Source organism: Ursus maritimus, unplaced genomic scaffold, assembly GCF_017311325.1.
Source record: "Ursus maritimus isolate PB19 unplaced genomic scaffold, ASM1731132v1 scaffold_3, whole genome shotgun sequence".
Taxonomy (NCBI): Eukaryota; Metazoa; Chordata; class Mammalia; order Carnivora; family Ursidae; genus Ursus; species Ursus maritimus.
This window is the reverse complement of record NW_024425563.1, coordinates 53,035,966-53,063,318: the sequence shown is the minus strand read 5'-3', so window position 1 is coordinate 53,063,318 and position 27,353 is coordinate 53,035,966. Positions and strand designations below refer to the sequence as shown.

Sequence of the window (27,353 nt, the reverse complement as noted above, 5' to 3'; positions counted from 1 at the left end):
TTAATCAGATCTGGCTTCTTTCTCTGCAGCTTTGTCAGGGGCTGGACTCTTCTTTTTACTTCCTCCTTTTTCTGCAGCTTGACCTTGAGTTTCTTGGCTAGACACTTCATCTGTTTTCCCTTTGCTCTCTTCTTCCCTTTTGTTTCACTCTTTTGTCTGAAGATTTAACCTTTCCCGCTGCCATTTTTGGTTTCTTTTCCACTTTTGGAGGAGCAGGTTTAGCTGACAACTTTGCCAACGTCTTGAGTTCCTCCGTCACGGCCCCTTTGGCTGCGCTGACCTTCCTCCTGGGCCTGTGGGCAGTGGGGAGGGCACGTGCCAGATGCCTGGTGCCCGGAGCCTCGGTGAAGCTGGGCTGCCTGGAGGCTGCTGCTCTTCCTGCTACCTCGCCCTTTGCCCTCCAGTTTATTTAATAATGCCTGTTCATTCATTCATTTGTCCGGTCAGCATGTTTATTGAGCGATCATTTGCTGTGAATCACAATTCTAGGTGTGCAATGGTAAGGAGCAAACCAAAGGAAATATCTCTTGCTCTCATGGAGCTTACAGTCTCTTTTGTTTAAAAAAAGGCTGTGTCAATGTATAACTGAAAGTTGAATTATGAAACACATTTTCCAGTATTTATTTTTATTTGAACTTTTCACATTCACTAGATTTAAAAGGTATGCCATATTTGTTTATCCCTCTATTTCATCTTTTGTATTTGTGACTATTGTTATTTATTTTTGGATTATGGGATCCTTATAAATAGGGATTTGTTTTTTCTAGCTCTCTTTGGTGGAAGCCTTATTGTAACAAATGTATCTTATTCAACACTAGTTAATGATTTTTTTTTTTTTCATTTAGATCCACACAATTTTAGCCTTGGAAGACACCTTAACTGATCATCTAATTTAATCTTCCAATATACAAGTATAGGTGAGACAATGGACGCTCTAGGTGATAGAATTGTTTTGTGTAATAAAAGGTTAGAAAGAGTTGTGGTCATTATTATTGTTGCCAGGTACACATAGCTAATTTTGTCAAAATGGCCTGGAATCTAGTTCTTCTGAATTATTTAATTAAATATATAATCTAGTAACTATTGAAAAATTGGTGTTTAAAGAACTTTAACTTCAGACAGATGTCATGAATTTAAGGTCTGTTATTTCCTACCTGCACAATCTTTGCTCATTTCTTAATTTCTCTGAGCTTTGTTTTTATCACTGGAGAGAAGAATATACATGGGTGGCTCAGTCGGTTAAGTGTCTGCCTTTGGCTCAGGTCATGATCCTGGGGTCCTGGGATTGAGCCCCATATCAGGCTCCCTGCTCAGTGGTGAGTCTCTCTCACTCTTTCTCTCAAAATAAATAAAATCTTTAAAAAATATGCATTCTTCTGTGGGTTTTTATTAGGCTTAAATAAAATATGACATACAAAGTACTTGCCATATAATAACTCAAAACACAGCTTCTGATTGTAAGGCTGGCCTGTCTTCAATATGGCTGCCAAATCCTGGAGACAGAACATGAAGAGGTGAACAGTACCTGAGGTGGGTTTAATATATTCTCCAGCTCTGTCTTAGAGACAACCAGAAATACCACTTCCATCCTCAAACTAAGAAATCTGGCATTTGCATGTCATAGGGAGGAGGCAGTCTAACCCGGATTCCATAAGAACTCAAATGACTAATTTGAATATTAATGATAAATACTTGGTTTTTTATGTTGTTGCTCCTCAGGAAGGTGAGTTGGATCGTACTGATTACAGGACGATTACTCCTTAAGCCTGCCATCAGCGGTTCATGCAAGCATCTTTCACCACATGACAGAGATCATACTCCTGTCCTCTGGTAGAGCAAAAGGTGAGTGTAATAAGCATTACTTGAAACTATGAAGATAACATTTTTCTTTCTTTTCACTGGGAAGTTTCATTATCTTAGACCTTTAATCTCTGCAATTGTTTGCTGTCTTTTAAATAAACAGTATCTGGGGAAGAGAAGCATAGAAGCTTTTATGTTTAATAGCGCCTGATTACCCAGGCCTTTATTTGGTGGTGGGACTTTGGCTGTGAGGAGTAAGAGGTATACTTGTCAAATGAAATATAAGTTTTATTCTGTTATCTTTTTCTACCCTGATCACTTAACCACATCAATGGCTATTTCTGAGAAGGGAAGTATTTAAAAAATAAAGATAAGGTCAAATATGCCTGAATAAACAAGGTATATCCATGCAGTGGAATACAAAATGATTTGAGACCTACTTGTGATAGAATACTTGACAAACTATTAACATGCATTAATTTCTCAATTCGAATGTTAGTGAAAATTTTTAATCAAATTGTTATTAATATAAAATTTCAAAATGCTACTATAATTTAGGAAAAATATATTTTAAGAATGGGTGGGAGAGATGCTCATCACGTTCAGTATAGTGGTTCCCATAGGGGATGAAGGGAACTGTAATTGAGAAATGGGACAGAGTCTTCAGTATACTTTTTTTGCATTTAAAAAATATGCAATAAAAAGTACCTTAAAATATGATTGGAAGTAATAGCCCTAGGATAAAAAAAGGGAGGTGTTCAGACTAGACTACTTATTGGTCATTTTTTCTGTTATTTAGACTAGCATTGTCCCATAGAACTTGCTTCAGTGAAGGAAATGTCCTATCTCGACGATGCCCAATCAGGTAGCCACTAGCCACATACAGCTACTAAGCACTTGAGATATGGCTAGTGTGACAGAGGAACAGAATTTAATTTTAATTAATCTCAATTTTAAAGTAATCTAAATTTTAATGTGGCCAGTGGCTACCATATTGGACAGTACAGATCACAAAGAACATTATAAGACTTACATTTGACTTCATTTTGGTAAGACCCTATCTTGTTCTTCATGATGAATGTGGATGTGCATATTTGAAGAAAAAACAATAATCTCTTGCTAATACCAAGTATGGCAAAGGGCAACTGAAAGTTATTGGGATACTGGGGGAGGGTAGAAAAAGAAACCTTCCTGACTGTTTACATTTGTGAAGTAGAATGAGTAGAAAGGTCACCAAACGGTTCCATTGGGTGTCTATAGAAAAGAAAGAATCAAAAGCCCTCCAAGTACTCATGGGGGTGCTTCGGATTTGGTAACAGATTTGATAACTGAAGACTTAATTTCCCCAGTGACTCAACTGATACAGGAGGTTTTATCTTTTCCAGAAAATTAAGAGTAAATTGGCTGGCTCAATAGACTTCCTGACTCTGGTTAGATAAGTATTTGCTGTTTATTAAGTTGTTTATGTAGTGCAATAATACAAGGGATTTAATAAAGATAAGACTTCAGATAAATGTCAACACACTTCCCACTCTGCAGCTGGTCCATTTCAAGCAGTTAAAATAAATTAAAAGATAAAATACCACTCACAAAAAAATTGATCATTGTCCAAGGGAAATGTTTAAAATTGAAAGAAATCTCCCACTTTCGGTGCACAAACGCATATGCATATGTGTACGAAATGACCCCCTCTGTAATCTTTACTGAGAAGGAAAGGGACAGGAAGCTGCGTTTTGTAGGTATTTGCTATAATGAGATAAAATTAAAAAGTACTTACAGTATTAATAACCAGTATTATTTATAGTGCAGTTAATGGAGATCTTTGAATTAGAATAAATACTATTAATTATGTTATTTATCTATCTTTACATACATCAAGGCATAGCTAGTGAAAGCTTACTAGGGTGTATGATGTAGATGCTGTTACTGGAATTTAACATAAAGTGGATCTGAATTTTACCCAACCGTCTCTGTTTACACGGCTTTGAAAAAAAATTATGCTTTTCTTGTAGTTTCTGTAGACATAATCTGACGTGTGAAAAATATAGTACAAAGGGTGATAACAGACATGTATCTTTATGGTGGTCAAATCATTATTTCTGTTGCTTTCCAGGTTAAGGTGGATGAGATCCCTTTCCTCTATTCTCTCAAATTACCTGGGGCAAATCTCTACCATTTCAGTATGCCCTTGCCAATTTTTGCCATCCAAAGCCTATCTCATATAGGCCTATCTCATATCTCTTGGCATATAGTACTTGTTCAAAAGAGCGTTTAAAACACTGTTCAGTTTAGAAATGGCAGTCGAGTAGGCCTACGGTGAGCTGAATTCTGAGTCACTGAATTTTCTTATTAGACACACAACAGGAGATATTGGATTGAAGCATGAAGCATGAGGCTTATGACATCAAGTTCTTGGTTTGAGCGGGAGAAAATTATTCATCATAGTTCTAGATTACTCTACTTGAAAATTATGTGGAATATTTAATATTTATAGTATTGTACAGCGTGTTTTTCAAATGCTTGACACGCGGAGACACTGGACATGGTCCAGTGTCTGGGATTAGATGTCCACCTGCCCTATCAACGGGGAAGTTGGGCTTTTGAACAAGGGCACTAGATTGTTTAATGACCACAAATTCCTCCTCCCCCTTTGCAGTATAACTTTGCTGTTCCTTCCTTCCAGAAATGGAGTCTTTTTCTCTACACCTTGAATCTGGGCTGATCTTGTGATTTATTTGACTGGCAGAATGTGCCAGAAGTGACATTGTGTGTTCTTGAAAGGATTTGCAGTGTCTGCCTTGCATTCCTGGAATGCTACCCTGAGACCTCCACAGGAACAGACTTGCTTATTGAAAGATGGGAAGCCGTTTGGTGAACTGAGGCTCCCCAGGTAACTTGTCTCTACCGATATTCTTGTCTCTGAGTATCAGACTTGGGAGCAAAGTTACCTTAGGTCTTCCCATCTCTCTCATCTTCTAGCCGGCTTGGCCACATGAGTGAGCCTGGCAAAATCAGCACAGGAGTTGTTGTTTGATTAAAGCAGTCCACCGAGTTTTGTGGTAATTTGTTGTACAGCAAAGGGTAACTCGAGAAACAGCTTCTCAAGAGAGATTGTTGAGATAGCGTATAGAAAGATAAAGAATAAGGGTGCATTATTTTTCTAGGCCCTTTTGTGTTTGGGAAGGATCTGAATTCCCTGATACAGAGTGACGTGAGTAACTTAGTAGTCAATGACAGATAGTGTAATCAGTACACTGATTACAGTGTTTAAAATTACAAGATCAATGTCCATACATCATTCCCCACTTGTCCATTTTGTTCTTGCAAATGTATTTTGTACAACATATTTTTTTAGTGGTAGAAATTAAAGTTCTTTGGGAATTATAAGAATGAAGTCACGTGATGAATGGCAATAAGAGCGATTGGGATTTCCAGGGATTTTATAGGTAGGAATGACCCTTCTCTATATCCTGACTTACACATATATTGTTCCCTTGTGTATTTGTTAACCACGAGAAAGTAAGTGTGCCTGGAATGCTTGGAATACATTTCTGTCTACCCATACTTCTTGTCATTTTTCTGTGGTTTTCTTTTGTGCTTCTGGTGGTGGTTGTTTCAAATTGCTTTGGGCCTCTAAGCATAAAGTGTAAAGTTTTTTCCCAAGTGAAAAAATTTAGAAAAGATTGAAAAAAAAAGGTGGAGGAAAGATGAAGAAGTAGTCACAAAAATCACTCTTTAGTGCATCTTGCTAGGAAGCTGCAGGCTACAGAAAGGTTAAAAGTTGACTGGTGAACCATAAGCAGTTTTAAAATATGCTCATATTAATCAATATTTCTCCAAATACCGTAACAGTGCACAATTTCGGCAACAAGAGTAAGTATCTTTTCACCAAGTTGTAGGCAACTGAAAATGCTTCTCGATAAAACATTTTCCAATCTTGGCTCAGAGAAATAATAATCTTATAAAAATATAGTGTTTAGAAGGTTGGAAGAAAGAGCAGAAGATTGCAAAACTAGGCACAAGAAGTCTACCAGCTGTTAGAAAGTTCAAAAAGTCAATAAACGGAGCTAAATACTAGTCTTCTAAAATCATTTTTCAGGTAAGATAAATAGGGTCCTTTTCACCTTAAATTCTCATTTGACAGTATCCCAGCACATGTCTTGACTATTAATACACTTGGGTAGCCTCAGGGAGACTTTCAAAAAGTGGTTCTTAAGATACTGATATTCTTGTCTCTAGACTCATGAGTCATTTGGACACAAGCGTTGAATTTAAGAGGTACTCACTCCTCACCGTTGAGGAGCTGGTAGAAAAAAGCACAATTATTATATTGAAGATTCAATAAACATTCTTTCATTTTCAAAGTAGATTCTCACAACACTATTCTCAAATCTTTCATGACTAGGTCTTCCGTGAGGAAGAAATAACATGTCTTCGATTTGTCCCTAGACCTGTGGTTCTGGTCATCACTGTGTACCCCTCCCCAAATAAAAAGCCAGGGAAGTAAAATACACAGCTGCCACAGGTATGCTGCCATGGGAGGCAGTAAGAAATCTTGCTCACTAGAACATGGATTCTGTTCATCTTTTTTCACATGAAGATTTCTGTGGCATTGAGATTGTTTTAATGGAATTTGTTGTTAGGAGAATTCACTTTTTAAAGATGGATGTGGGATGTTGACTTTTTTGGGAAATGGCTGAGATGTTCCTCAGTCTTGGTTTAGTTAGGGAAGGTTAGCTGAAACTGAGGCAGGGAGTAGGTTTTCTAAATATCTGGGTCTAATCGTATTTCCTTTTCAAGAGGGGCATAGGTGTGTGTGTGTGTGAGTGTGAGTGTACTTGCGTGGGTACGCACACTGATGTGCTTGCACGTGGTGAGCTTTACAGAACCAGTTCTTCTGTACTAACTAAACATTACATAATATGTTAGCATTCTATGCCTTGCATGTCCACTGTGGATATGGCGCTCCACGGAGGGTGGCCAAGGAAGCATTCTTAGCTTCCCCTCCTGGATCTTATCGTATACTGGGTTTATGTTGCCTGTTCTTGGTGTTTACATTAAATTACTTGCATCCCAAGAATAGTGTTCCTTCTTAGGAGGTACATATAGTTTTCATCAGTCACTAACTATATGGTAACGTGGAAATGCTGTATCTGTGACCCGTTCATAGGCTGTTGGTGCATCGTTTCCTTTGGCACAAAAAGAATAAGGTAGTGTACAAACCAATATTTAATGAATGAACAGAGAGAACAGAATATCCTGTTAAACTAGTACATAATTTGTGCATGTTACTGACAAATGATTTGTCAATTTATGCCAGAGTAGGTAAGAGGGAAATTATTTTTTTAAATCTTTTGAAACAAATAAGAGAAAATTATATTAGGTCTCTAATATTGCCATTAGGAAAAAAATTTTGGCACACAACCATGGCATTTTAATTAGTTTTTTATTTCCTATTGTAATGACTCTTGTTTTGTGTCCACGGATTTTGTGCTGGCTGGTTAAGTGACTCAAGAAACAGTTTTGTGGTGGTATAATAGTTTTGTTTAATCTATAATATACATAATGTACCAGGCAATGTCCAATTTAATGAAATATACTTTATGGGTGAAAGAACCCATGTAATATCCTAAGGTACCTTAGTCAAATTTATGATGGCCAATTCATGGGCAGGCACAGCATTACCCAATTAGCAACCTTGGCTTTATGAATCAATTGCATTATGTATTTTTAGATTTCAGTGTCTCTTGTGGTCAATCATCTTTCAACATTGAGTATTCAAATGCAATTTCAAAATGAAGGAGCCAGAATCATTGAATAGCTTAGGTACTTGGCCAGTTGTTTTATGGTGCTGGTTATTGAGAAAGTTAATACGTCTCTGTTGATGGCAATCATAGATTTCTAACAATGCTATCATCAAATTAAATATTATAGAAGTTAGCTAATTTGTTTGAAATATTATTAGGCAGTAATTGTCAGATATATAAACCAAAGAAAAGGAGAATATTTCAATCCAATTGTTTTATTAATCATCTCCTTGTGGGGTTTCCCAAGTATCTATTATATTTGATGAAGAGAATGATGCATTTTATTCAGTAGAAAGCTGAGCTATGCCCACATGTCATTCAACCCAGCTTAACTGTACAAATTAAAAAAAAAACTAAGATAAAAGTTAATATAGAAAGAGGGGTAACAGAGACCTTTGAACAGAATAGCTCTGTGTCAATTCAGCAACAACTCTATTATCTAAAACAAGCTTATCTTAGGATCAATTTATCTATTGAACAGTTTAGAACTCAATCCCTTGTTGAGTGGCTTTGTAATTATTTGAGTGTTTTCTCTCTCCATCTCTATGGCCTTCTTAGAGTTAAAAACAGAGAAACATAACTTACTGATTTAGGTAATTCTGCTTAACTTTATGACTTTAATGATAGAATTGTTTTATACAATTATGGGTATCTTATTTTTAAAAATACCTACTGTGCTTTTCAACATATTAGGAGATTTTTAAAGTCCAAAGACCCATTCTTCAAAGTTTAACTTTAACAGGGTCTATTTAAGGTGGGCTACATATTTAGAGAAATTTTCCCAATACAGAGCTTTCAAGAATGCTGAATAAAATTCTTAAATATTATAAATGCACGACTGAACCCCATTGGAACATAAGGGAAATTCTTGAAAGACCAGAAACAAGGAGAAGTGAGAATGCAGAGCTAAGCAAGCATGGAAACCCTAGAATGTGGGTTACATCTGCAGGGGGACAGGAAGCAAAGTTGCAGCTGGAATAGTGTGGGAGTTTGTTTGGAGACGGGTAAAGAAGGGACATGAAAAAGATGCTCAGAGAGTGACCTGGAACTGCTCCCCACCCCCAAAGGTGAGAGTGTGCAGATAACTTGTCCATGTTGACCTTAGCTCTGGGCAAAGAGCTAATTTAAAAAAAAAAAATTTTTTTTTAAATTCTCCTTTGTGGATTGATCCTTAAAGCCAGTTCACCTATGAGTTTGGGTCCAGAATCCATACTAGTGTACTATTACAGAGAAAAACAAAACCAAATTGGACTGATAATAAAGTTGAAAGGAATCCAGGCTGAGCTGGTCCGTGCTCCCTGGAAGAGGCAAATAGGAATACATTTGGAGCAACACCATTTAAATGAAGAGGCTGAAGTGATCAGCTTTGAAGGTGGAAGAAGAGTTCATAAATCAAGGAATGCAGGCAGCCTTTCACTGGAAGAGATAAGAAAATGAATTCTTCCCCAGAGCCTCCAGAAAGAAGGCAGCATTCCTCACACCCTGAGTTTGGCCCCATAACACTTATTTCAGTCTTCTGACTTGCACAACTCTAAGATAATAAATTTTACTGTTTGAAGCCACTAAGATTTTGGTACTTTGTCACGGCACCAATAGGAAACATATATGGTGATTAGATAAATTGGCTTCTGGAGAAGTGGTTTTAAGTAGGGAGCTGATATTAGAACCACCAGAAAACAGGGAAAGGGATTTGTATTGGGATTGCGAAATTGAAGTATCTGTTTAGAACTTGAAATATCTGTTTAGAGCATTGCCTTTAGGAAGTACCACTGATTCTTCTCACTCGCTTGGAGGGCATATTCTTTCCATTTTGTGCATACAGAATACCAGGCTCGAATTTTAAGACTCTGCCAATGTGTGAGACACATGTAGAGTGATAAATCCAGAGTTACACAACCGAGAATTGGCTGCCTACTCACAACATGTGATTTTATTTCCTGACAATCAAAATGTTTTAAATTGTTCACCAGAACTTTGATCTTCAGTGTTGAAAAGTGTTTTCCAAAGCAGGTGTAACAAAGGGTATTTAGGGAAACTGAGCCCCAAAATGTGATTTTGTACCTGACTTTTAAAGTACATACCAGTGACACAGAGTAAGACAAAATGCAACAATAAATAAAAGTGTTGCAATATGAGAAGTCATATTTGAGTCCCTGACCCAAGACACCGTAACTCAGTTAGTTGTAGTAGTAAGTGTCTGTCCCCATAACCAGCCACTTTGCCATAAGATACAAGACCACAGATGTACCAAGACGCCTCTCTGGCAATTTTTATACATCGATGCAAAAGTGTGTTAAGCTGCCCTTCCTGTTTTTCAGGTGAAAGTCCTGATGCCTGAGCCTGACTGCTGGCTACACGCATCCTGAATTAAGATTCTCTGTGGTGAAGGCTGGTGAAAAAGTAAATCTCTCTCCCAGTCAATACAATTGCACGCTATGATTCTACCTAAACAATATTTCCACCTATCAGAAGATCACGTAGTATCATTTCCTTGTAGTGTTTTCTAAATATTTTTTATTTACGTAGATCTTGAACTTGGGATATATGAACATCTCTGTGTTAAGGGGCACCTGGGTGGCTCCTTTGGTTGAGTGCCCAACTCTTGATTTTGGCTCGGGTTCGGATCTCAGGGTTGTGAGAACCAGCCCTGTGTTAGATTCCGCACTGGACACGGAGTCTGCTTAAGATTCTCTCTCCCTCTCTCTCTGCCCCTCCCCCACCTCTTAAAAAAAAAAAGGAGAAAATGTGTAAAGAGAATTTGAGCTATCTCAAGACTTAGTCTATAAAAAATTTGGTTGAAAAAGCTAATTTCAAAAATCAATATTGCGGAATCCCAAGAATTTGGGTTTTCCATGTAAAATCTGCTTCTGGTTTGTCTTTCCATCCCCATGGAGTGTGTACTACAATGCCTGATCATGATAAGCATTCCATATTTGCTCCCAATATACAGCCACTATGCCCACAGTTGCTGGTTTTAATTCGGAGTCTTCTTTGAGATTCCTGAGTAGCTGGCTTATGGGAGTTGCCAGGATGCTTCCTTAGGAAGTCTCAGGAAGACAAGAGTAGGAATATAAATTGGAGAAGAACGGGACATTTCTCACTCCTCTGCCTCTTCACACTCCATTGTTCTATATCCCACGGAGCGGTGGGTTGGAAAGGAATGGTTGACTTGGACCATCTTGTGAGGATGAGTGAGATCACAGCAAGAACAGGGCTGGGGTGGCAAAATAGCCGAACAGGTATGTGCTGAAACATTAATGCAGCTACAGTTTAAGAAATATGGACAATTATTTCATTCACTACTAGGAACAATACTTAAGTGCAAAAGAACTTTTAATATGAGGCAATATGTTCATGCTAAGACGTCTTAGCAAGCAGTTATGTGCATAATTAGCAATATAATCTTCTCTACCAAAGTAACCTTCCTTCTCTTAAAAATATAATCCAGACCACAGAGCCTGACCCTTCCTTCTATGAGTATTTTAATATTCAGGTGAGCATAATAGAAATGTGAAAAGTGAGGTGCTTGGGTGGGTCAGTCAGTTAAGCATCTGACTCTCCTTTTTTCAAAAGATTTTATTTATTTATTTGAGAGAGAGAGAGAGAGAGAGCGCGCGCGCGCGCACGAGCAGGGGGAGGGGCAGAGGGAGAGGCAGACTCCCTGCTGAGTAGGGAGCCTGACCCCAGGACCCTGAGATCATGACTTGAGCTGAAGGCAGACTCTTAACCGACTGAGCCAACTGAGGCACCCAGGGGCCCCAAGTGTCTGACTCTTGGTGTCAGCTCAGGTCATGATCTCATGGGTCCTGAGATCGAGCCCCACGTCAGGCTTCGTGCTCAGTGGGAGGGTCTGCTGAGATTCTCTCTCTACTCTCCCTCTGCCCTTCCCCCCACTCACAGGCACGTGCGCTCTCCCTCTCTCTAAAAATAAATAAATCTTAAAAAAAAAAAAAAGAAATGTGAAAAAGATACTACAACCTGAAATGAATGTTGATCAAAAGACCCAAAATATTTCTGAGAATGACTGGAATTTATATTTAAAGAGGCGGCGGTGCCTGGCTGGCTCAGTTGGTAGAGCACGTGAGTCCTGATATTGAAATTCTGAGTTTGAGCCCTGCATTGTATGTAGAGATTACTTAAAAATAAAAATTAAAAAAATATTTAAAAAAATCTTAAAAAAATAATTCCTTACAAGGGACTTTGGAAGAGGAAAACTGTAGCCACATCATAAAAGACCACCCCTTTATTACCCAATTCACTGTGGTCTTTATATCCATCAAACTGTAAAATTGAAGGTTAAAAAAAAGTAGCCAGAAAATTAGTCAAATTAATGAGTGTAATTTTTCTATTATCCAATAACAAAAAATGTGCATCCCACACGTCAATATTTATCCCACATGATTTCCTTGATCAGTAAATTTGCAACAATCTAGAATGATCTAGAAAGTAGTTAGACTGTGTCTCGCTCTTATGCAATTTTTGTATGGCTGTGTGCCTGAGTCAGAAAAGGAAACGGAATTTGTGTCTGTAGGTGTTCCTGAGAGAGGGGCATGGCCTGCTTTCATAGTAAGTGATGCGTGTAAGTAAGTACATAGTAAGTAAGTACATGGAGAAGTAGCTGTATAGTATATTGCTGCTTTTCCCAGCCGGCCCTTGTGGCACTTGGACTCCAGGCATTTTATAATAAAATGTTCATGGAACGTACAGATGTCTGAGTCTTGCAGTCTCTGTGTAATTGTGATATAGGTGAACGTGACTGTGAGGTTCCACCCAACCTTCACGTGAGGGATTAACTCATGAAGATTGCAGTAAAAAGTGCTTACAGGGGCGCCTGGGTGGCACAGCGGTTAAGCGTCTGCCTTCGGCTCAGGGCGTGATCCCGGCGTTATGGGATCGAGCCCCACATCAGGCTCCTTTGCTGGGAGCCTGCTTCTTCCTCTCCCACTCCCCCTGCTTGTGTTCCCTCTCTCGCTGGCTGTCTCTATCTCTATCGAATAAATAAATAAAATCTTTAAAAAAAAAAAGTGCTTACAAAATTAGGCTCTAAGCACTTGGGAATCTTTGTCTCAGGACAACACCTTTGTGGTCTTATTGTCCTGGTGGGCAGGCAGAGTTCCCTTATGTCCATGTCTAGCAGAAATGTCCCTGAAGTTCATTTTAGAATGATTTTTTTTTTCTTATTGGAACCTCCATCATCAGAGTCACAGGCCAGGGCTCCCCAAACCTGAAGCATCTTAGAAACAGCTTTCAGGTCACCCTGGAGCCACTTTTTGAAAGTGTTTTGTCACCTTTTCTGCTTGGGCTCCTTTCCCATCCCATTACCTAGTCGTCTTTCTCTTTTTGAATGCTTTTGGGTTCCTCACAGATTTTCGAGTGTGCTGTCCAAACCAGGATGCTTTCCTCCCTCTGACTAATGGGGAGGAGAGAAGAAGAATTATGTCTGAGCCTTGCCGACTCTACTCCTATTGATTTGTGCTGGTATCATATTGACTTGTATCACAATAGCCCTGAATTGCTGATTCACATTCAGCTTGTGGCTGTCCCCTAGCTCTCTGTCTGCTTTATTTGTCCATACTTGCTTTTCCCTGTTATGTATGTGTTAGAGCTGGTAATTTTTCCAGGGTGTATTACTCTGTACTTGCCCTACTAAATAGTTTTTAGCTGTTCCTCATAATCTAATCAGGTATTATTTTCTTTTTACAGCAAAATATGCATATGTTTTGTAAAGCACTAGTATCTCTCTGGGTTGTCAGCAGACTGATCTGAACACATAGCTGATTTTGCATAGCTTTTTATCAAAACCGCATAATGTCCAATCACACGTACATGTCAAATATCACCGTTCGTAACGTGTTGTACATACGTAGTGCTTGGAGAGTAGATCCTGGATAAATATTTATTGATAGTTAATGACCACAGACTGTTGCACACAGAAAGCCTTCCCAGAGCTTGGAGAAATCACTGATTTTTTTTAAAAAAAAGCATGCATTGGCCTGTCTTTCTTTCCTGTTTACATTTAAACAATAAGGTTGAGAAACTACAAGGCAGAGGGCTTCTGTTGTTCTCAGTGAATAACAGAGGTGGTGTTTGGGTAGCATGCTCACAAGGTTGGTGGAAATTAACTTCACACCAGGAACTCCGTATTGAAATAGATTGTTTAAGAATAATTCTTCTCTTTGAGAAGGGTGAGGGATTAATCTGCAGAGATGTTCATGCTAGAGCTGTGCATGTGTTGAAATTTGTCAGGGGGAAGATAAATGGGCCCTTCTTGAAAAGTAAATCGCACCATGGCTAATCCCTTGGGAAAGCTGGAGAATTGTTATGGTAGCAAAAGCAACCTCAGAAAAGGAGGCACCGTCACTGTTTACTTAGGAAGGAGAAAGATGGGAGAAGACATGATTGGAAAATGAGATGAAAGCATACTTGACTTTTAAACTGTGTTTATTAAAATATATGCACAGGATGTAATTATATCTGTGTGTGGATTCTTTGGGGAATCATTTGTGTGGTTTAAAATCAGAGTCGTACTTTGGGGTGATATTAAAAATATTTAATAGCCGTGTGTCCAGGCACTGACCATTCAGAACGGATGTCATGGAGGTACCTGGAGCCGTGTCTTGGAGACCCCAGTCCAGGGCCAGATGTTAACCCTTTCGTTGCTGACTCAAGAGAAGGTGGGAGGAGGAGGGAAAGTCACTTAGGGGGCTCAGAGCAAGTGTGTATTTTCTAACATGTATAGAAGATACTAATATTTTAGCAAATACTATGACTGCAGTGTATTTTCTAATATGTATAGAAGATACTAATATTTTAGCAAATACTGTGACTACAGTTTACAGGTAAACTGTAAAACTCTCAACCCTCATTCCAACAGAAAATTATCTAGTAGACTGAAAAAGATTTAAATTTCCTCAAAGAGGAAAGTCACGAAATGTCCATGAAATTTGAATATCGGGTAACAACAAATACTTTTTTTAGTGTTAAGTATGTCCCAGGAAATATTTGGGATATATTTATACATTACTTGTTCATCCGATATTCAGATTTCAAACTGGGAGCCCTGTATTCTATGTGGCAACCCTAAGTAGGATATAGTTAGCAGGAAACGCATCAGTATCCTGTGGAAGATGTTAAATGAAAGAGAGGAGAAAGGTATGCTACAGGCGGCCTGGCACACTGGGCACCTGAACATACTTGGCAGAGAGTTGCTTTGGAATTCCAGACATATGGCACGAAATCTTAGCTGTAGAGCTACGGAACCGTAGGATACAAAGGTTGCACATAATAAAATGCTTTTGAAATTATACTGAGAGAAGATAAGGTGGCACTTGGATTTAAAAAGTTGCATTTCCCAACTAGGAGAAGCTAATTCAGTCATCATCAAATAGCATCCATCAAGGGCTGTCTATATGATACTGTGCCAAGTGTTCTCAGAAAACTATCATGGCAGATGGCCTTTGTCAGCCTGTAACGTAGACATCTATACTGAAATGGAATCATAAAGGAAATAACTTGAAGAAATGTTGATCAAGAATCCATAATCTCTCTCATTCACCTGAAATGGGGAGGAGAAAAATTAGTCTGATTTATAGGAGAGGGTTTTATAAATTGTTCTAAAATACAGTTTTATTACATAAAAACCTTGGTATATACAACTATATTGTAGGTTCAGAAATATATGCCCCTGAGCAGGGCTTTTCAACCTTAGCACTATTGACATTGTGTATGAGTAATTTTTTCTCGTGAGGAGTTTCCTGTGCCTTGTGGGTATTACTGGCATCCCTGGCTTCTTCCCATTAAAGCCAGTTACATGCCCTTTCCTAGTCGTGTCAGTCAAAACTGCCTCTAGACATTGCCAAATATTCCCTGGGGGACAAAATTGCCCTGAGTTGAGAGCTACCATTCCAGGAAACTACGGGAGGGAGATCCCGAGCAATGTGGGTGGGTGGGTGGGTGGGTGGAGGTCTCCCTAAACTCACAAATGTGTCCACAAAAGAGTTAGTTTTAAACATCTGCTATGCACACAAAGCCCTCATATTCAGTCACCACCAATGGTATTAAAAATACTGACACCTGGCCCCACCTGAGACTCCGGTTTATGTGGTCTGGAGGAAGGCTTGGGCAGCCTGATGTTTACAAAATGCCTCAGGGGTGCCTGGGTGGCTCTGTGGGTTGGGCGTCTGACTCTTGGATTCAGCTCAGGTCGTGATCTCAAGGACGTGAGATCAAGCCTTGTGTCGGTCTCCGCACTCAGCTCAGAGTCTGCTTAAGAGTCTCTTTCTTCCTCTGCCCTTCCCTCCCCTGCTCTCTCACCCCCCCCCCCATAAATAGATCTTTTTAAAAAATGCCTCAGGTGGTTCCGTGTTGAGAATTACGCTATGGAGCAGTGGTCCTCAAACCTTCGTGAGCATCAGAACGACAGGAAAGCCTGTAAACACACATTGCTGGGCCTCTATACTGGCCTCAGAACTTGCGTTTCTCAGGTTCCCAGATGCTGCTGATGTTGCTGGTGTTCGCATCACACTTGGAGAACTGCTAGTTTAGAGACACGCTCCCTGCCTCTCTTCAGCCTTTCACTTCCACCTCTCAAGGGAAGGAAGTATGGCGAACCAGGACACGCGGGACTGGCGAGCGATAGAGGAGGAGGAAGCCCATGTCTTCCCATCCCTGTTAAGACCTTTTTTGAATCCTTCCCTCTGTAGGCTGGGTACATTCAGGTGTTCTCTGTAGTACAGCAAAGCCATCTGCTCCTACCCCAGTACCTGGTGGTGAGTTTCGCTAAATTCTAGACTGTGTTCCAAGAATCCAACAGTGCTCACATGTCTAAGCATTGTTCTCCAGAGCTTGACCAGGCGTGAAGCTATTTGATCTTCATGTGCCAGAATCCCTTATTTATCTCTTAATCGGTTCTGACCTTGGATGGGAAGGAGAATAATTGGTTAGACCTCTCTCTTTACTGAGCATGCCCTAATTCAGTCACTTGGACTTCTGTCTTGTTCTTCAGCATTGGAGAGGGAAGGTGGGACCAGAGGGTACATGTAGAACCTCTTTGCGGTGTCCTCATGCAACTCTTGACAAAACATAATTGTGAGAAGCATAATAAAAGTACATAAAATGTTAGGAAGTATAAATCTTAGGATTTGGTTGTGGCAAGGTTAAGTCTGTAAATGTACATTCACATAGAAACTTGTGAGAACTCCCTGGAATGGCCAATCAATATCAAGGCTGAGTTCACTGTACTCCTCCCTTCTTGACTCTCCTCTCGACTGAGCCAGGTCTGCAAACATCACTTGGTTGCAGCAGTTGGGATTCTGGCTCTTACTTGCGTCTCTAACTCACTCTCTTGTTAATCTGTCTTATATTTTGTTTCCCCACTATTGCTTGCCAGGTGATATTATAATTCCAATTAATCAGGTTAAAAGTTGGCCTGGAAGAGGGTCATGAGAACCCACTGAAATTTGTTCACAGAGCACTGCAGTGGTCTTTAAGGGGATTGCCTGCTAAAGTGCTATACATATTAGAGCTACACATAAATATTCATATATTCATTGATGATGGATTGCATGAATAGAATAATGGACAAAGGTGGTTAGGAGAGCTAGTCTATTAGAAAAATTTAAAATACAACCCTACTGTCCTACAAGTAGAACTTGAAAATTGCTATGCCAAGGGTATTTCTTATCCTCAGCCTTGTCATTCTATGCAAATTCTAGAAGACCCAAGGGGAATGCTAACCCTGCTTCTCCACGAGAGAAACTAATTCAGTATAAGTTCTCTTCCTCCACGAGCAATCCCTAAAAGTGAAGCATAAGACATAAACAGCATATCTTAAAAAATAGTAAAGCTGAACATTTATGTGGTTTGAGCAATGTACATAATCATTTATAAACATAGAAGAATCATGGCCAGTAATAATAATTTGAGCCCTAGATTGTTATTTATATGAGTGTTTCTTTCTTTTGCTTGTATTAAATTCCACCTAGGTCTAATTTCTAGAAGTTCCTCTGGACTTCTGAATAGTCAGATAGACCCATCTTGGTAGGAGAAGGAAATTTATGGAGGGATTCAGCCCAAATTCTACCTCTAGGCAAGATCTCCCCAGGTTTCAAGAAAAACAGCTGTTCAGCCTTTTCTCCAAGTTCTATCAGAAGTGGGTCCTTCATCCACCCTTGTTATCTGGCTGTAGTCCTTAGTCACCCTTACTGGCAGGTCTCTTTCTTCTGGCTAGCCTGTGGCATTTATATCCATTTTCTCTGCCACATGGTGCGTAATTGCTCACTACACATACCCTTTCCCCTTCTCTGCCTGACAGGCAGGTCCACCTATTGTTTGTTTCCTGGGATATGGTTTCTACTATTTTTCACAGGTGACTATCAGTCTGAAATCTCCAGAGAGGCAGAACAGTTAGAGGGAGATGAGGGAAAGAGAGAAAGATTTACTGTAAGGAATTGGGTCGTGTGATTATGGAGGCTGAAAAGTGCCAAGTTGGTAAGCTGGAGATCCAGGAGAGCTGATAGTGTGATTAATTCTAGTCCATATCTGAGTCCAAAGGCAGAAGACTAATGTCCTAACTCAAAGATAGTCAAGCAAGAGAAAGAATTCTTTCTTTCTCAGTCCTTTGTTCTATTCAGTGCTCCAAAGAATTGGATGAAGCCCACTGACACTGGGGAGGGCAATCTGCTCCACTTAGACTGTGATTCAAGTGTTAACTTCATCCGGAAGCACCGTCAGAAATACATAGAGAAATAATGTTTAACCAAATATCTGGTCCCATCAAATTGACACATAAAATTAACCATTACAATGACACATCCCAACAATTGAACTAGGATGCTCTTTATCTCTGAATCTCAAATATTTCCATGATCCTTTTTTTTTTTTTTTTTATGTAAGCTCTAGACCCGCCACGGGGCTCAAACTCACGAGTCACATGCTCTGCCTACTGAGCCTACCAGGCACCCCTCCTTAGTAGGGAGACTAGCACTGGTCACAGCATGTAATGACAGCTGGACTCAGCCTAGAGGCAAGGAGGTCTGTTTCCCAGCCTTGAGGTGGCAGATCCCTCCTAATATAACTTGCCACCAAATTGTGATGCCACGAAATTGTTCTCTCTGCCGTGAACACAGAAGGAAACGGTTTTTGCTCCTTGCTCCTGGCAGCCGTAGAGACAGCCACTAGTCTGAATTCAATCCTCTGCAAGCCTGAGGATTTCCCTTTTCTTCTGATGGCCTTCAAAGACCTGTATGTTTCAGATCTGGGCCTATGATGCAATTTGGGCACTGTTGCAAATAACAGTAATGATCCTGCAGGTTCCCTTTAGTGAATGCCTCCTAAATGCCAGGCCTTTTGCATCATTATCTCACTCAGGGCCCCTACCGTGTTGCATGGTTGATATTTATTTTCTCACTTTCAGAGATGAGAAAAGTGACTCTCAGGTGAATAACTTATGTCAGGCAAGTGAAGGTTCTTTGAAATCATACCCAGTCCCAACTCCAAAGCCTGTGCTTTTTTCATTGCCGGCACAAACCCCAGACTCGGGTAAACACAAAGACACACATTGGGTGGCCTAGTTTAGGCCAGTCCTCTGAAAGGATTCTGGATTATATGAACTATGATGATGGATCTTATTGAATCCTGGGACCTGCTCCAGACTCCAGCCCAGGATTATAATTGGAGAGTCAGTTTCCAGGGATGGAAATGTCTAATTGATGTTGGCATCCTCTACAACATCTGACAAAGTGCACTCTACAAATAGGCGATCAAAAGATATCGATTGATTCATTGATGGGGAAGCGTGCAGGCCTGATGCAGCAAATACTATCTCCTCTGATTCTGCTTGTGCCTCAAGTTAGATGAGTCGTCTTGGCATTTCATTTTTTGGGGGGAATTGGCAAGATATTCAGGGTACTTACATTCCAGTCCTGGTACTGCCAACCTCAGTCTGGCTACATAACGCTCAAAATCTTGGTTTCCTCTTTTTTGAAGGAGAAGGTGGAACTGGACATGCCCCTTTCATCAGAACCACTCTCTAGTTGAATGACACGGTGAGGTTTTAACAGTTGGTAGTAGTTCCCAAGTTACACGGTGACTAAGGGGAAGAAGACAGGAGCTAGTGTCTCCAGCCTGCCACCTCTGGCAGGGCTTAGGTCACCTACAAAATTAGATCAGGATGTTCACAGACCATTGACCTGCTGGTGGATGAAGATTTTTTTTTTTTTTTTAAAGATTTTATTTTTATTTATTTGAAGAGATAGAGACAGCCAGCGAGAGAGGGAACACAGGCAGGGGGAGTGGGAGAGGAAGAAGCAGGCTCCCAGCAGAGGAGCCCGATGTGGGGCTCGATCCCATCACGCCAGGATCACGCCCTGAGCCGAAGGCAGACGCTTAACGACTGCGCCACCCAGGCGCCCCTGGTGGATGAAGATTTAAAGAGGAAGTTTTGAGGCCTGAGCTGGAGGCAAAAATGACAACAGGTCAGTTCAAGTCACTGTGCCAATGGGCTAAGCAAGAGGGGCAGGGTTTCTGCTTCAAAGAATGTAGTTGCTGCCACCCCAGATTCCTGCCTTGGAGTTTCCACAAAGCCTTTCACCAGCTATGGCAGCTTCCTTGACAAGGGCCTTGACTGAGCCTTGCAAGTTCAACCCCGGGGCTGTCAGACCTGTGTTTATATTCTCACTCTATCGCTTACCAACAGTGAGGTGTGGGGCCTTAGTTTCTTCATCAGAAGGCGGCGAATAATTATAATTGTAATTATAAAATAAATATTTTCTCCTACCTAGAATTATTGTGAGGATACAATGAGATAATAAATAGTAGGTACTCGGCACCATGCTGGGCTCACCGTAAGCCTATGATACGATGTGTAGCTATGACGAGGGGGTGCTGTGGGGTGGTCACCACTGGTGCCTCTACCTTCTGACAGAAGTCACACAACCAAGGAACCAGAACACTGATTTCTCCCTGTTTCTTCAGCACTTTTGTGCATTGACCTGTTTGAAAACTGGTGCCAAACTCAGGAAGGGGGAGGCATCCTGTGGGGTTTGAGTTTAGGATCTCAACATTAGAATTATTCGTTCCTTCCTTTACCCATCCTTAACGCAATCGATAAACTTCTCTAATACACCAGCTTTGTGCTACTTACTATACTCAGGAATTAAAAATGAAGATATAGTTGACCCTTGAATAGCATGGTTGTTTGGGGTGCTGACCCCCATGTATTTTAAATTTGACCCCCCAGAACTTTACTACTAATAGCCTACTGTTGACCAGAAAGATTTCCTAATAACATTAACAGTTGATTAACATACATGTTTTATATATTACTTGTATTATATACTGTATTATTATAATAAATTGAGTTAGAGAAAAGAAAATGTTATTAAGAAAATCTTAAGGAAGAGAAAATACATTTACAGTGGTAAAAAAAAAAAATCCGTGTATAAGTGGACCTATTCAGTTTAAACCCATGGTATTCAAGGGTCAGTTACATTAACTCTGCCATCTAACTGCTTATTTCTAATTTTTCCGATATCTGGCATAGTGGGTTATTAGTTACTTCTCAAGTGAAGCAATTGATTCCAGGTGTTATGAATTGAGTTGTGTATCCCCAAAAAGATGTGCTGAAGTCCTAACCCCAGTACATCAGAACATGACTTCATTTGTAAATAGAGTCTTTGCAGACTTAACCAGGTTACGATGAGGTCATTACTGTGGGTTCTAATACAACATGGCTTGTCATTACGAAAAGGAGAAATTTGGACGGAGATACACACACACAGGGAGAACGCTGTGTAAAGAGAGGATTGGAGTGATGCATCTAACAAGCCAGGGGTGCCAAAGATCACCAGCAAAGCCCCAGAAGCCAGGAGGAGGCAAGGCAGAATGCCCCTGCAGGGTTGAGAGGAGCACAGCCCTGCCGACAACCTGATTTCAGACTTCTGGTCTCAAGAACTGCGACACAATAATCTCTGTTATTTTAAGCCACTCTGTTTGTGGTACTTTGTCTGGCAGTCCTAGGACACTAATACACTAGGATAGGAGATAGATATGACTAAGGAAAATACAATGATATGTGTGCCTGAATAAAAATATACACAAAGAAATAGGTGCCTATAAAGTCATGTTGCAAAGCTCTAGTGACTGAGGAGAGAAAAGGACTTAAAAGTGAGATAAAATCTAAGTTTGGTCTTCTGGTGGCCTTTGTGTCAAATCTGTCAGGATGAATACTGATTTATGGCTTCATCTCTGATTTAGAGTACCCCAAATACTCTGGCCAGGAATGGTGTCGGTGACACGCACATTGAAAATCAGAAGTGACACCTGAGTCATTTAAAAATATTTAAAGCATAAATATATTTCCAGTTGTTTTATACATATTAAATATTTTCAGTTATTGTCTATTCTCTGTTTTTCAAGCCCTGAAGTTGGTCTAAGTTTGGTTAGAATATTTGAATATCCATATTTCCTCATATTTGCGTACCAGGTTACAAAAAGTAGATCCACACGAAGTCCTTGGACCAATCTTTAAGATGGTCAATATATTTTTGTATGTTCAGACCAGTTCTCCTTGTTGATTCCCTCAAACTGGGGCCCAGGTTGGGTATCCATTATCCTCCCCCCCCATTTACTCTGTCTGTGCCTACTCAGACATCAGTCTGGAAAGATTAAGGGAGGCTTTCTTTGCAGGCTTTGGTAGCCTTGATTTCTGAGTTTTTATAGGCAGGACAAGACCATCTTCTAAACAAATTTCTTACATACCTTGAGGTTTCCCATCTTGCTTTTCTGTACGACTCTGTTTCAGGGTCCACATTCCTATATACGCAGCTCCACAAACTGACGGAGCACAAAAAGTCAGGGACACAGGGACAGAGGATTCAGGATAAGTGAGTATTTTTTTTTTTTAAAGATTTTATTTATTTATTTATTTGACAGAGAGAGAGAGAGAGAGAGAGAGAGAGACAGCCAGCGAGAGAGGGAACACAAGCAGGGGGAGTGGGAGAGGAAGAAGCAGGCTCCCGGCGGGGGAGCCTGATGCGGGGCTCGATCCCAGAACGCCGGGATCACGCCCTGAGCCGAAGGCAGATGCTTAACGACAGAGCCACCCAGGTGCGCCAGGATAAATGAGTATTCTAAGGAAAATGATTATATGTACAGAAAGTTACACATTGTGACAGGTGAATTTTGCCTTTAGGTTTAACTGGTTTGAAATTGATTTGATTAACTATGACATATGACGAGCATTTTACACACATTGCAAAAATAAATAGTTACTTTGGGGTGGAAATATTTGCCTCAGCATATTTTTGGGGGGGGATAGAAAGCATGGACTTTATTTTTAAACACATTCTACCATTTTCTCATATGTTTTTCTGTGAGTCTGGGGAAGAAAGTTAACGACACAAATGCAAGTTATTTTTATTGACTCTTAGGTTATGGTGGAACTAGATGAATAGAGCTTAAAGTCAAGTGTTGCTAGGTATATCCAGGCCACTTGGCACCTCAACAGGTAAGCACTTTTTCTCAGAGAGAACTGCGCTGTATTGATCTTATTCTGCTCCACTGTTGGGCAATCATATGAAATTTTAAGCATCTCTTTAGAATTCCTAGCTTTTTGAGGGCCAATTTCTACTCAAGGTTTTTATAGCTGATCTCTTATGACATCTATCATTCCAAGCATTTGAGCATCCATATTAACACTCGTATGTTTCTCTGCCATGCATTTTTTCTCCATTTGTTTGTCCAAGCTTATCCAGATTGTACATTTCTTAAGGTCAATGAGAGAGAGAGAGTGTGTGTGTGTGAGAGAGAGATTTCCTTTGTCTCTCTGGGCTTTGTCCACAGGGCATGCGCAACTCATGTTGTTATGGTGAAAATAAAGCCCAGAAATAAGCATACAGCTCTCTCTGCCAAAGACGTCGTGTCTTTCCTTCTCTTTCTTCTTGCCCCACACTGACCCAAAGATTCTAGATGCCTGCTCTCATGAAATCTATGAAATTACTTTCTGTCTCACCCTCTTTTCTCTCCGAAGGAATACGTGTTTTGCCTTTTTTATCCCTTGACTCATCACAGAAGCAGAGAAATGCTTGACTCTTTGTGAAGTCACCTCCAGCCCACCACACCAAGTCCTCTCACAGCATTAGCATGTGGGCAGGGCACTAAAGAGAGGAGGGAAGGAGAGGCGTACTGGGGGAAGAAGTTGGAGGGACATTCTGCCTAGTACCCCGAGTGTCCAAATATTATCTCCCAATGAAATCAGCCATGAGACAGAACAGAGTTCTGATTTAGATATGCCACTGCCTCATTGGTGACCCTGAGTTGCTTGCTTGCTATGTAGGAGCTTTAGTTTCCTAATCTGTAAAATGGAAAAAATAATATATCCTGCTTACCTCGTGCATGTATGCGTACAAATGCAAGGTGGAATGATTTTGGGGCAGTGTGGCAATCATGAACCAATCTTTAAGATGGTCAGTATATTTTTGTATGTTCAGACCATTTTTCCTTGTTGACTCCCTCAAACTGTGGCCCAGGATGGGCGTCCTTTACCCCCCATTGAGTCTTCTGGGACTAGGATGGGTCCAGTTCCTCCTGGGAGAAGAAGGGCCATGAAGGATTTAACAGGCATCTGCTCTAAGAGCAGAACACATGTTCATCAAGTCTGCCCTTCATGAAATGATTTGGTAGAATATATTGAAATTAAATAAATAATGTATTATGAAATTTTACCAAATTTGAGAAATAGCTCCTGGGGGGCATCTCTAGGACAATTTCCTGAGGAGGTCAATCTTGTGGAACTTTGTCTGAGGAAAGAACCTATTTGCAGCAACTGTTCGGTTGAACCATACAAAATTACAATATCTGACCTTTTTTGACCCACAAAAATTGGGTCAAAATGACAATTTTGTGTGGTTCGACCTAATTCATCTTAAACTACCACGTTCTGCTGTGGATTGTGGAGTCATACTCTGGTTCCAGGGCTCTGGAGCAGTGATGAGACTAAAATCTGCTGAAGAGAACTTCTAGCTGTTACCAAAAAATTGTTTCCTCCAATTTTGCAAATCTTCCATATGTCTTTCTTTAATTTAAAAACAAAGCCATGAAGTGTAGCTGCTACGTGTCTGGCAGAAATCTGTTTATGCCTGGAATTGGTAAATATCAAGATGCCTCTTAACACTGACTGGCAAAAGCTGCAAAAGTAAAATATGTAAACAAAAAAGAACTCAGTGGCTAGGCGGGTGCGTAATCCAAAGAGTATTAATTTGCATAATAAATAGTTCAATACTCAGGAGATTATAAAATAGCAATTACTGTTGAGTTGCTCTATTAGGGCTTGCTAACAAAAAAGACATTTAAAATGCAATGGTTTGCTTTTTACAAAGAAGTTCTCCTAAAATCTTTATTTTGAAACACGATTTTATTATTTTTTAGAGAGGTTTTACATACTTGGCACACTTCTTCAGTAGAGAAGCAGAAATATCCTAGTCAAAAAAAAAATAATAATAGTGAAAAGTAATCTATGGTTAAAAAAAGATAACGAGCCATTAATATTTTTTTATCTGTTAAAATAAAAAGTACCTGCTGGGGAGTATGTTTCCCCGCGGGACAAGAGTAGGGGAGACCAGTGGGGAAGTGTAGATTCAGACCGTTCAGTAGTAGGCGGTACACTCAGGCAGGGGGTCGAAACAGAAGTCATTACGTTTGAAAAAACCACAGCCTACTTATGCTAATAGAAAGGTAGGCTCCTTCTAAAATACCATCTGTGTTTTTTAAAATGACTCAAATGTTCCAGGTATTGTGTATCCAAGTGCAGTTTCCATTTGCTTGACATACTGTAAGCATTTACTATTGGAAAAGAAATAGAGCTTTTTCAGTTAGTGTATTTTTGAAATAAATGTCACCATTTAAATGCCCTTACATAGAATTCTTAATTTTTCAATAACATTGGGTTTAGAGATTTATATGCATACATTAAACCATTTGATTAAATGTGCATGTACATGTATAAACCTGTTTTTAAAAATCTTTGTTTCCTGCTATGAAGAGGATGTGGTGACATCAAGGAAAGGTTCTGTTTACACCCGTTTATCGGGGAAGATCCCTATTGAAATGAAGATCTTGGTATTGGGGTGGCTTGATTTGTTGGGCTAGTGGTTGCCCCAGCAAGGTTGCAGGCTGGAAGGATGAGAAATGAGACCAAAAAAATGAACATTCATTGCACACCTGTTAGGTGCTAGGAATTGTGCTGAACAGTGGAAAGCTCAGTGTTCTACACTGAGATGACATTACACCTCAAAGTTAGAGACATCATTATAGTGCTCTCCAGTAGCCCCAGGGTTTAAAAGCTCCCAGAGTGCTACACAAAGGGACAATTTATTTGTGTGTGGAAGAAGCCTCCTCTAAGTAAGACTCCATAGTTATTCCCCCATCTCATAAGGAGATGAATTTCTAATAAAATTTTATTTTTGTATTTAATAATATTTATCAAATATTTTTGAAATATGCGTATTGTTTTGTTAAATCGTGTACTACCAATACTTAAGAAAAAAAACTCTACCCAGAAGAATGTTTTTTAATACTTAGGACCACATGATAACAGGATATTTTTAAGTTAAAAAATTCAATTTATATGCCTTTTTTTGTGGTTGCAGAGAAGTATGATAACATAATCAATAGAGTGCTTTCAAATATTAAAGACTTATTGTAGTCAGATAAAATTGTGTGAGAAAACAGGAATGGAAACAATTTCTATGAGACAAAGGAATCATATAAAATTTGCAACTATTTGAGAAGCCTTGGTTGAATCTCTTTTTCAGTGGATGATGGTGGGTGTAAAATCACTATGGCGTTTATGTCCCATTGAATTCATTGAAAAGAGTGATGTTAAGTTGTATTTTAAAATGTCAATATTACCTCCTTTACAACTATTTTCACTTATGATTAATTTAAGATGTCAACTTGAAATGTATGAGGGACACATAGTTTTTTCAAATTTATGGGCATTTTCTCCCGCCTCCTTGTATGTGTAGCCTCAAAGAAGACACCCCTGAACGCTGGCACTTTAAAAGAAGTTTAGAATTCAGTTTATTTTCTTTTGACTATTAAAAAAAAAAAAAGTCGCCCAACTTCAATTTTTGGTACATCGCAAGGTAGATTAAAGATATTCGTGATTTCATTCCCCATCGTCCCCACCAATTCCTGTACTTTTTCTCTGTTTGCTCCTTGCCTTCCCATAGCACTCGAAGTCGGTGTCCAGCACAGTGACGGCATTGTCAGTGTTTAAGATCTGTATTTGAGAACTTGAATCAAATGTTTATCTCTTCATGGCCTGAAAACCTTTTTTTTTCCTAGGATAACTTACGTGCTGGGAAGCTCAGCTCATGTTACTAAATACGTCTTTTTTTTTTTTTTTTTAAGATTTTATTTATTTATTCGACAGAGATAGAGACAGCCAGCGAGAGAGGGAACACAAGCAGGGGGAGTGGGAGAGGAAGAAGCAGGCTCATAGCGGAGGAGCCTGATGTGGGGCTCGATCCCATAACGCCGGGATCACGCCCTGAGCCGAAGGCAGACACTTAACCGCTGTGCCACCCAGGCGCCCCACTACATACGTCTTTGAGAGAGTTCTGAGTGATGTTCCGGTCTCATGTGTTACGCAAACCGAGTGTCCTGTTCTTCTACCGCCACGCATCTTGGCTTTCTCTTGACGATGAGGCATCTCCTTTTCTTTACTAGGATGGGCTTTTCCTCCAT

The 27,353-nt window shown here is 39.9% G+C and overlaps 1 pseudogene; it reads right to left on the bottom strand.

Annotated features, from left to right (window-relative positions):
- Positions 1 to 27,353, bottom strand: LOC103659041 (annotated as a pseudogene).